Genomic DNA, 7,351 nt, shown 5'->3' with positions numbered 1-7,351 from the left:
GACTCTTGCCATGACCTCTAGGCCCTATACTCTTGCTTCTTTTGCAGTTCTCTATGACAAATACTTGGCTGCTATCTGTGCCATAAGTCTTTCTCCTTGTTTCTTCATTGAGCATGCTATTTTTAACATTATTAAGAGCAAGAACACCATTAGGAGCAGAGTTACTTACACTCACCACAAAGGTCTCCCAACTATCTGGCAAGGATCCAAGTAACAAGAGCGCTTGCAGCTCGTCCTTAATTGTCATGTTCATAGTAGCCAACTGGTTGATGTATTTTGGAAATTGTTCAAGTGTTCTGCTACACTTAAACCATCCTTGTAGTTCACATTGATGAGCTCTTTGATCAAGAAGGCTTTCTTGGTTGGGGTCTTTTTCTCGAACAAGGACTCAAGCTTCGTCCAAAACTCGTCCTTAATTGTCATGTTCATAGTAGCCAACTGGTTGATGTATTTTGGAAATTGTTCAAGTGTTCTGCTACACTTAAACCATCCTTGTAGTTCACATTGATGAGCTCTTTGATCAAGAAGGCTTTCTTGGTTGGGGTCTTTTTCTCGAACAAGGACTCAAGCTTCGTCCAAAACTCGCGGGCATTGGTTTCATTAGACACATGGTGAAAAACACTATCATCCACCCATTGTCTAATTGTGCCAATTGCCTTGCGATTCATCTTCTTCCACTCGGCATTAAACATGCTTTCAGGCTTAGCGGCATCTCCTTCAATTGGCTCATGCAGATCATTGCAATAGAGAATGTCCTCCATCCTTGGCTTCCATGTTACCCAATTGGAGTTGGTGAGTTTGATCATAGTGCCACTTCCTTCCATCTCATAGTACGAGCCAATCAAGCTCTAATACCACTTGTTAGGAATGTCGGTACTACAAGACAGAGAATGCACAAAGTAAAGTAGAAAATGGACACCAAGAATTTATGTGGTTTGGCAATTTATGCCTATGTCCACAAAACAAAGATCAGTCTTCACTATATGAAAAAGATGAGTACAACAAGAGTAGTCTTACCAAGCCAAAGACAAGGCTTGATGGATACAAGAAAGTATAACACACACTTTCTATCACTCTAAACTTCACTCATAACGTGTAGTGGAACACTCTCACTCTCACTCTTGGAGTGGAACTCTAGGTTTGGACTTGATCCCCTTCTACTCACACTTGGTTCTTGATTGGTTACATCACTACAACATCACACCCATATTTATAGGTGAGGGCTTGGCATTCTACTAGTTTCTAGTTCCTTCTACAAACTAGAACTAGTTTCTAGTTTCTGGTATATTCTACAAACTTCTAGCTTAGATAATTCTAGACTAGCCACAAAATTGTAGCTTCTAGATCCTTCCATTTGCAACCAAGGAAGCTAGTACTATTTCTAGCTTCTTCCACTAACTTAATAACTTGCTAGAATTGTCTAGCATGCTCCAGCCACCTCACTTACTAGAATAATCTAGAACATTCATCATGGGCTGGACCATATACCAACAATATCAATTCTCATTCAAAGCATAGAATTAAAAAGACATCCTTAATAACAATGATATGAGTAACGCAACAACGTCTGCAAAATGGTCTACTTAACTCTAGCCTTAAAACGCTTGATTTTAAGAGGTCATGAGCAGACTGCAATGAAGAAGCACCAAGATAATGGAAACCTTGTTTCACAGCTTGCATTGTGTATGGTATGAACTCCAAAACAGAACCTGTGTCTGCAACTGTCCCAACTACCCCCTTGCAATTTTCAGCTTATCTGTATCGCCCAAGTATCTCTGATCACTCCCTTTTGTACTTGCTTCAAGAGATCCCATGCCTCGATATTTTTGACTCGGCGACCATTCTAATAGAAAACATGAGATCACTCATATCAAACTGTTTCCTTAATAGAGGTTAAGCATGCAGAAATCTAATTTACAATGACAAAGAAACAGCAAACAGCATGTTGCTTGTAGACAAGTAGATGAAAGTCCTGTGCAATTTATATATATAATTGGGGGTGAATGTGGTGGTGTTATCCTTCCGTCTCCGATTTGTTTTCTCTAGCCGTACCGCTTCATCTTTTTGGTTGTTCAAATGATTCAGCCTCTTGCTTTGTTGTTCGCGAATTAGTTATCGAAGTTGTTTTCTTGAAAATCAATGAGGGGTTAGAAACTTCTACCCATTTTTAATTCGATCAGAATTTGTTCTGGGCTGATCTAATCCAACGTTTCCAGGTGAGAAAGCTTGCTGAAATTTCGATTTTTATTGAACTCAAGTATGCTTCTTCAGTTTCTCAGGTTGATTGGAATGAGTTTTCTTACCCAAAAAAGCTAGGGTTTCCTGGTGTGTTATCCTTCTCTCTTCTTCTCCAACAATGTTTGCTAATCCACAGGGCATCATGGTGAGTTCTTTGACATGCCGTTAGATTCCGTTTGCTGTCAGAAATTTTTAATTTTTTTTATGCGAGTTTGCTGGATTTTTTAATTTTTAATTTGGTTGGTCAATTTTCTTTGCCGTTCATTCTGTTTTTGTTATGTTTTTCGTTTTCGTTTGGACCTTTGGTTTTTCATTTCGGTTTTTGTTGTTGCAGTAGTGTTGTTTCGGCGATGGGTTTTCATCTTCTTTTTTTTTTTAGCCGTTTTGTTTGCACTTTTTTATTCCAAATCGGGATGTTTTATGGGGTGTATTTAATTAGGAATTTCAAAGATTTAAATGGATTTATAAATCCATGAATTTTTATGGAGATTAATTGATTTGTAGAGATTTTATGTAAAATTTTGATTCAATTCCTTCAATTCCCTCAAAATCTCATGGGAAGATATGAGATTTGTGGAAACTTAAAATACATTATGAAATCTCTTCAATTCTCTCTAATTCCTCAACTTTTTCAAATTCTTTAAAATCAAATTCTAATTGAATACACCTAAAATGCTATAAACGTCTTTAAAATCCTGATTGAATACATCCAGATTCATTAAAAGAATTAAATTCCCTCAAAATTCCAATTGAATACACCCCCTTATTTTTTTTATTTTTTTTTGTTAGTATTACAGCAGGCTATGACTTTGTGTTTTTCTTTGGTTATTTTTGCAGCGCTTCAACGACATTGTGGTCAGGATTTGAACGGCTTTATGGTCGCAATTTCCAGTTATGGCAATTGAGTTTTTCTCAGGTATTAGTTTTTTCTGGTGGCCACCGTTTATCGAGTGATGTGGGTGTTGTATTTGGGTTTTTTGAGTTGTCTTTTGATTGTTTTGGGCGATTTGTTGCTTAATTATGGATCCAAACCAGCAGAGACTAGGTATTCCACATAATTGCCCTTAGCCACCACCTCAAGGCGGCAGCGGCGGCGATTCCTCCATCATTTTCCTTGTCCTCTTCGCTTTCCTCGCCATTTTAGCCGTGGTAACCCTCTCACACTTTATACTTTGCTCTCCAACTCGGAACTACGGCTAGGTCTTCTTTGTCATTGCGAATTTGCTTTATATTTCTTCGACATTCGTGTATTTAATTGCATTTTATCTTCAAGCTTAATCCATCACTTGATATGTAGTACTAACTCAGTTGTTCATCAATTTGTTTCACTTTTAGGTTTTATTATGGTTAAGTAATTCCTCTATTTTGAGTTTCATGTATATGTTCTTGATTTCCACTTAATGCATATATTTGTGTTAAAGTATTAATTTTGGTTTTTTACAGTTTCGTAATGCATTTTTTTGTCATGTCATTAATGATCATATGTTTGCTAAGCATGATCATGTGCAATAAAATGCATCTGGTGACTTCATCAATCCTTTATCTAATATTTGTATTAGTTGATTAAGAATTAGAGTTATACGATGTCCCAATAATGCATCGAATTGAAGGTTTTTCTCGGAATTTTTTGTTTTCTATAATAATAGTTGCAATAGACTTGGATTGTGGTTTTGCTAAATATTATGATATGCTAGTTGGGGAACTTCGATTAGTATGCTAAATTCTTAAAACTGGGACGTCTTGATGTTTACAGACGGTTCTTCCAACATCATCAACTATATCAATTATGCACCAAGTCCTAGAAGGTCATTTTGGGGTATATTGGAGAGGAGGTGCTCTTCTAAAGACAGTTACAGATCCAGCTGATGTACATTGAGAAGTTTCTTGAATAGGGCTTTAACTTTGCCTGCTTCAAATTTCAGGTTTTCATCTCAAGCTGCCTCTGGTCACCCCATTTTGAATATGTTCAAGTGACCCTGCATATTGATCAGGTAACTTTGGTAATCCATGTTTGGAAGATTGAGGATTCTGTCTTTCCATGCATTATAGTTTTGAAAGCATCTGTTAGCAACATTGTAGGTAAGGGATATTCCATGTGGTACAAAAGGGGTTGTCATGATCAATTTTGAGAAGATTGAGGTAAGGCTATGTGATATTATTCTTTAGTATTTGTATATTAGTTTCACTTAGTCGAAGGTCTTGAAAACTCCATTTAATAAGTCCAAAATGTGTATTCCTTTAGGAACCGTTCGATAACCATTTGGTTTTTGTTTAGATTTATTTTTGGGCATTTACGATAACTTTACTTTAGTATATGTAGATTTAATATTACAATGTTTTATAAATTTATATATTATCTTCTTCTTAGGTTCTTCAAGCATTTAGCTTCTTAGAATATCATTTTTTTAAAAAAAGCTGGAGTAGTGCATTTTATAGTGTGGCCTAACTTCCTTTTCATTGAAGTGGGATTTTTTAGAGGGGCTGGTGGATCTCTGAAAAGGAACTTGGTGGAAATTCCTTATTACACTGTTCTGTCTTAGAAGTTGTGAATTATATGCAGGCATGGATGTTGTCTTAGCTAGATCGTTGTTTTAAACAACTAACTCATTTTTTGCTATTACTTTTCTGATTTTACTTATATGTAGATACTCTCTCTTCATTTTCTAGATGGTTGACAAATTGAATGATGAAACCATGGCAATAGAACTTGGTCCACCTGATTTTAAAGAGGCCCTATAAGGTAATATGCTCAGCCTCAATTTTATAGAGCTCTTACATTAGTTTTTTCTTGCTCTTTTTTAACTCTTGACATTTCAAGGTGTTGGAAGAGCCCTCTTTAATTGGAACCGAACCATTCACTAGAAATCGATATATTTTTAGGTGTGTTCGGAATACAAAGTAGTATAATAAGTGGTATATGTGGTTTATATCTTCTATTCTTTTTCTTATAATCTCTTATGCCTTGGTCTAATTACTTTCTTTAATTCAATCTGTTTTTGTAGAAACTTGGTTACAAGGCAAGTTGGAAACACACAAAAATTTGATCGTGTCCTATAGAATTGCCAAAGAAGGTTATCTCCATTTCAAAATCAGACTTCTTTCTACACATAAAAACACTAGGTAAACACGCATTATCCTTATTTTGTTCATAATATAATTCTAGTGTCTATAAATTTACTTTTTACATCTCTTCAGCACAGTATTAAAGGGAATTTCCATAACTACACTCATTTTGAGCTCAATTTGGGCCAACATTTGGTAAGCCTTTCTTTTTCAGTCAGTTTCATTTGTCTATATTTGAATCAATAACTTTTTTTACGAATAATGATTCTTGCAACTGCTCATAAATTGATTCTTTTATTTTTCCTGCAACTTCAAGTGTTGATTTGTTGAAAATACCATGCGTTAATCAGCAATGTGGACTTTTCTCTACATATGACCATCAGATTTCGATATACCTTCCATCATATTTCCTCCCTTACTATTTATAGAACAGTTATGTTTCTCATCGTATTAGCACATTGAAAACAATATTTACATATCCAGTCATTACTACAAAGTGTTTACAATTGGACTCTATTTTAGTCCCCTCCACCCAAATTAACACAAGTCTGAAAGGGCTACATGTGTTTTCCATTTTTAGTAATCAATGTTCACCAATCCCAGCCTTTAAGTGTTAATGTTCGGACGAAGATTTCTCTTGAGAAGGATCCTCAGAACTCAGCACAGCTTCTCAAGGGATTGGCACTTTAGATGTGTAGTCGGGCTCTTGCTTGTTGATGTGCTACAAGAATAGGACATAGTTCTAAAAGGTGCATTTGTAGGGCCTTAGGTGTAGGCATTGAGGTTCACAATCAAAACTAAGTGCTAGGCGTGTCACTGCTATCTTAGTATAGCAGATGTAGAACAAGTGTGTTTTAAGTCGATTTCTTGCTCCCCAAGTTACTCAGACTTCTTGTTATTAAAGGATTGTCGTGGATGAGTTAAGTCCACATTAAGTTCTTTTTCTTGTCTTGTAAACAAGGATTTTTAGTTCATAGTCTTGTATGTTCGAATGAAGAGAGTCCATATCCCTTTAAGCCATTTGCTTGGTTCTTGATTGATTTTAATGACAACATATCCATTAAACTAACCAGATCCAGATGCACATGGAACTCTTAAAATAGGAAAACTGATGGAAATAACTTAAATACATAATGGAGAATGCATTAAGTAATACATCTACAAATTTAGAAAACAAACAAAGAGCTTCGAGCAAGATTTCACCTTATCTAGCAAGGTTGAACTTCTTGCAGTCACTTCTCTTTGAGTTTATAGGGATTTATATGCTAAAAAAGGGATGGATGGTAAACAAGTTTACACAAGGGAATCTATACTACGCCACTAAGGGAGATAGCAGAGTTTTAAACTAGACAAGAGATAGCTTGTCGCTAAAAATGACTGAATATGGGTTGATTTCAGCTTTTGGATGCAAATCTGGCTTGAGAGCAAAGTTTGTATGTTTATTTGTTTGATTGGTTGAGTGTCCTTGTCTTTGGGGCCACTTCCTCCTTTTATAGGCCAATTGGCCTGACTACTATGACTTCGCTCTTGCCCGAAAGCATCTAAAGGGTAATGAGTCATCAACATTTTACTTGGAATGCCACTAAAAAGTGTTCTTTGATTGGTAGTAGGTTAGTCTTCATCACTTGTCACTTCAATGATAAGCACGTGGTTTGTATCTAGGCTGAGAAAGTTTTGCTTTGCCTTTGGGCTTGGTGCTGGACTTCGGGCAAGTCCCCATTAATTTGGCACCCTTGAGCTTTCCTTCATCTAAGTCTAATGTTCAAATATTAACCCACACAGTTAACATTTGCACATATATCAAAAAAGGCATTATCGCTTGGATTTGTCCTTTAAGAAAACCGACAACAACTGTAACGTAACCTACCAAATACCAAATTAAATACTCGAACATGACAACCCCAAACATAAACAAAATTCTCCATAAATTCAAAACAATATTAATTAGGGCAAAAGAACCCCAAACATAAACAAAATCCCAAACCAACTAAAAAAAATCTTGGGCCAAAATAGGCCAACCCGTGCATTCCTCATCCTTCCCTCCTTCCCT

At 36.1% G+C, this 7,351-nt stretch overlaps 1 long non-coding RNA gene across 1 annotated transcript; it reads left to right on the top strand.

The window, feature by feature from the left end:
- Positions 1–3,061: 3,061 nt before the first annotated feature.
- Positions 3,062–4,766, top strand: LOC103932626. The gene is made up of 4 exons (XR_007254539.1): positions 3,062–3,154; positions 3,277–3,387; positions 3,992–4,070; positions 4,161–4,766. It is a non-coding gene; the product is annotated as an uncharacterized LOC103932626 (long non-coding RNA).
- Positions 4,767–7,351: the final 2,585 nt, after the last annotated feature.

The sequence above is a fragment of a genome, unplaced genomic scaffold (assembly GCF_019419815.1).
Source record: "Pyrus x bretschneideri cultivar Hongxiangsu unplaced genomic scaffold, Pyrus_bretschneideri_v1 Contig7, whole genome shotgun sequence".
Classification (NCBI taxonomy): Eukaryota; Viridiplantae; Streptophyta; class Magnoliopsida; order Rosales; family Rosaceae; genus Pyrus; species Pyrus x bretschneideri.
The sequence above is the reverse complement of the archived record's forward strand: the minus strand, read 5'-3'. Positions and strand labels throughout refer to the sequence as shown.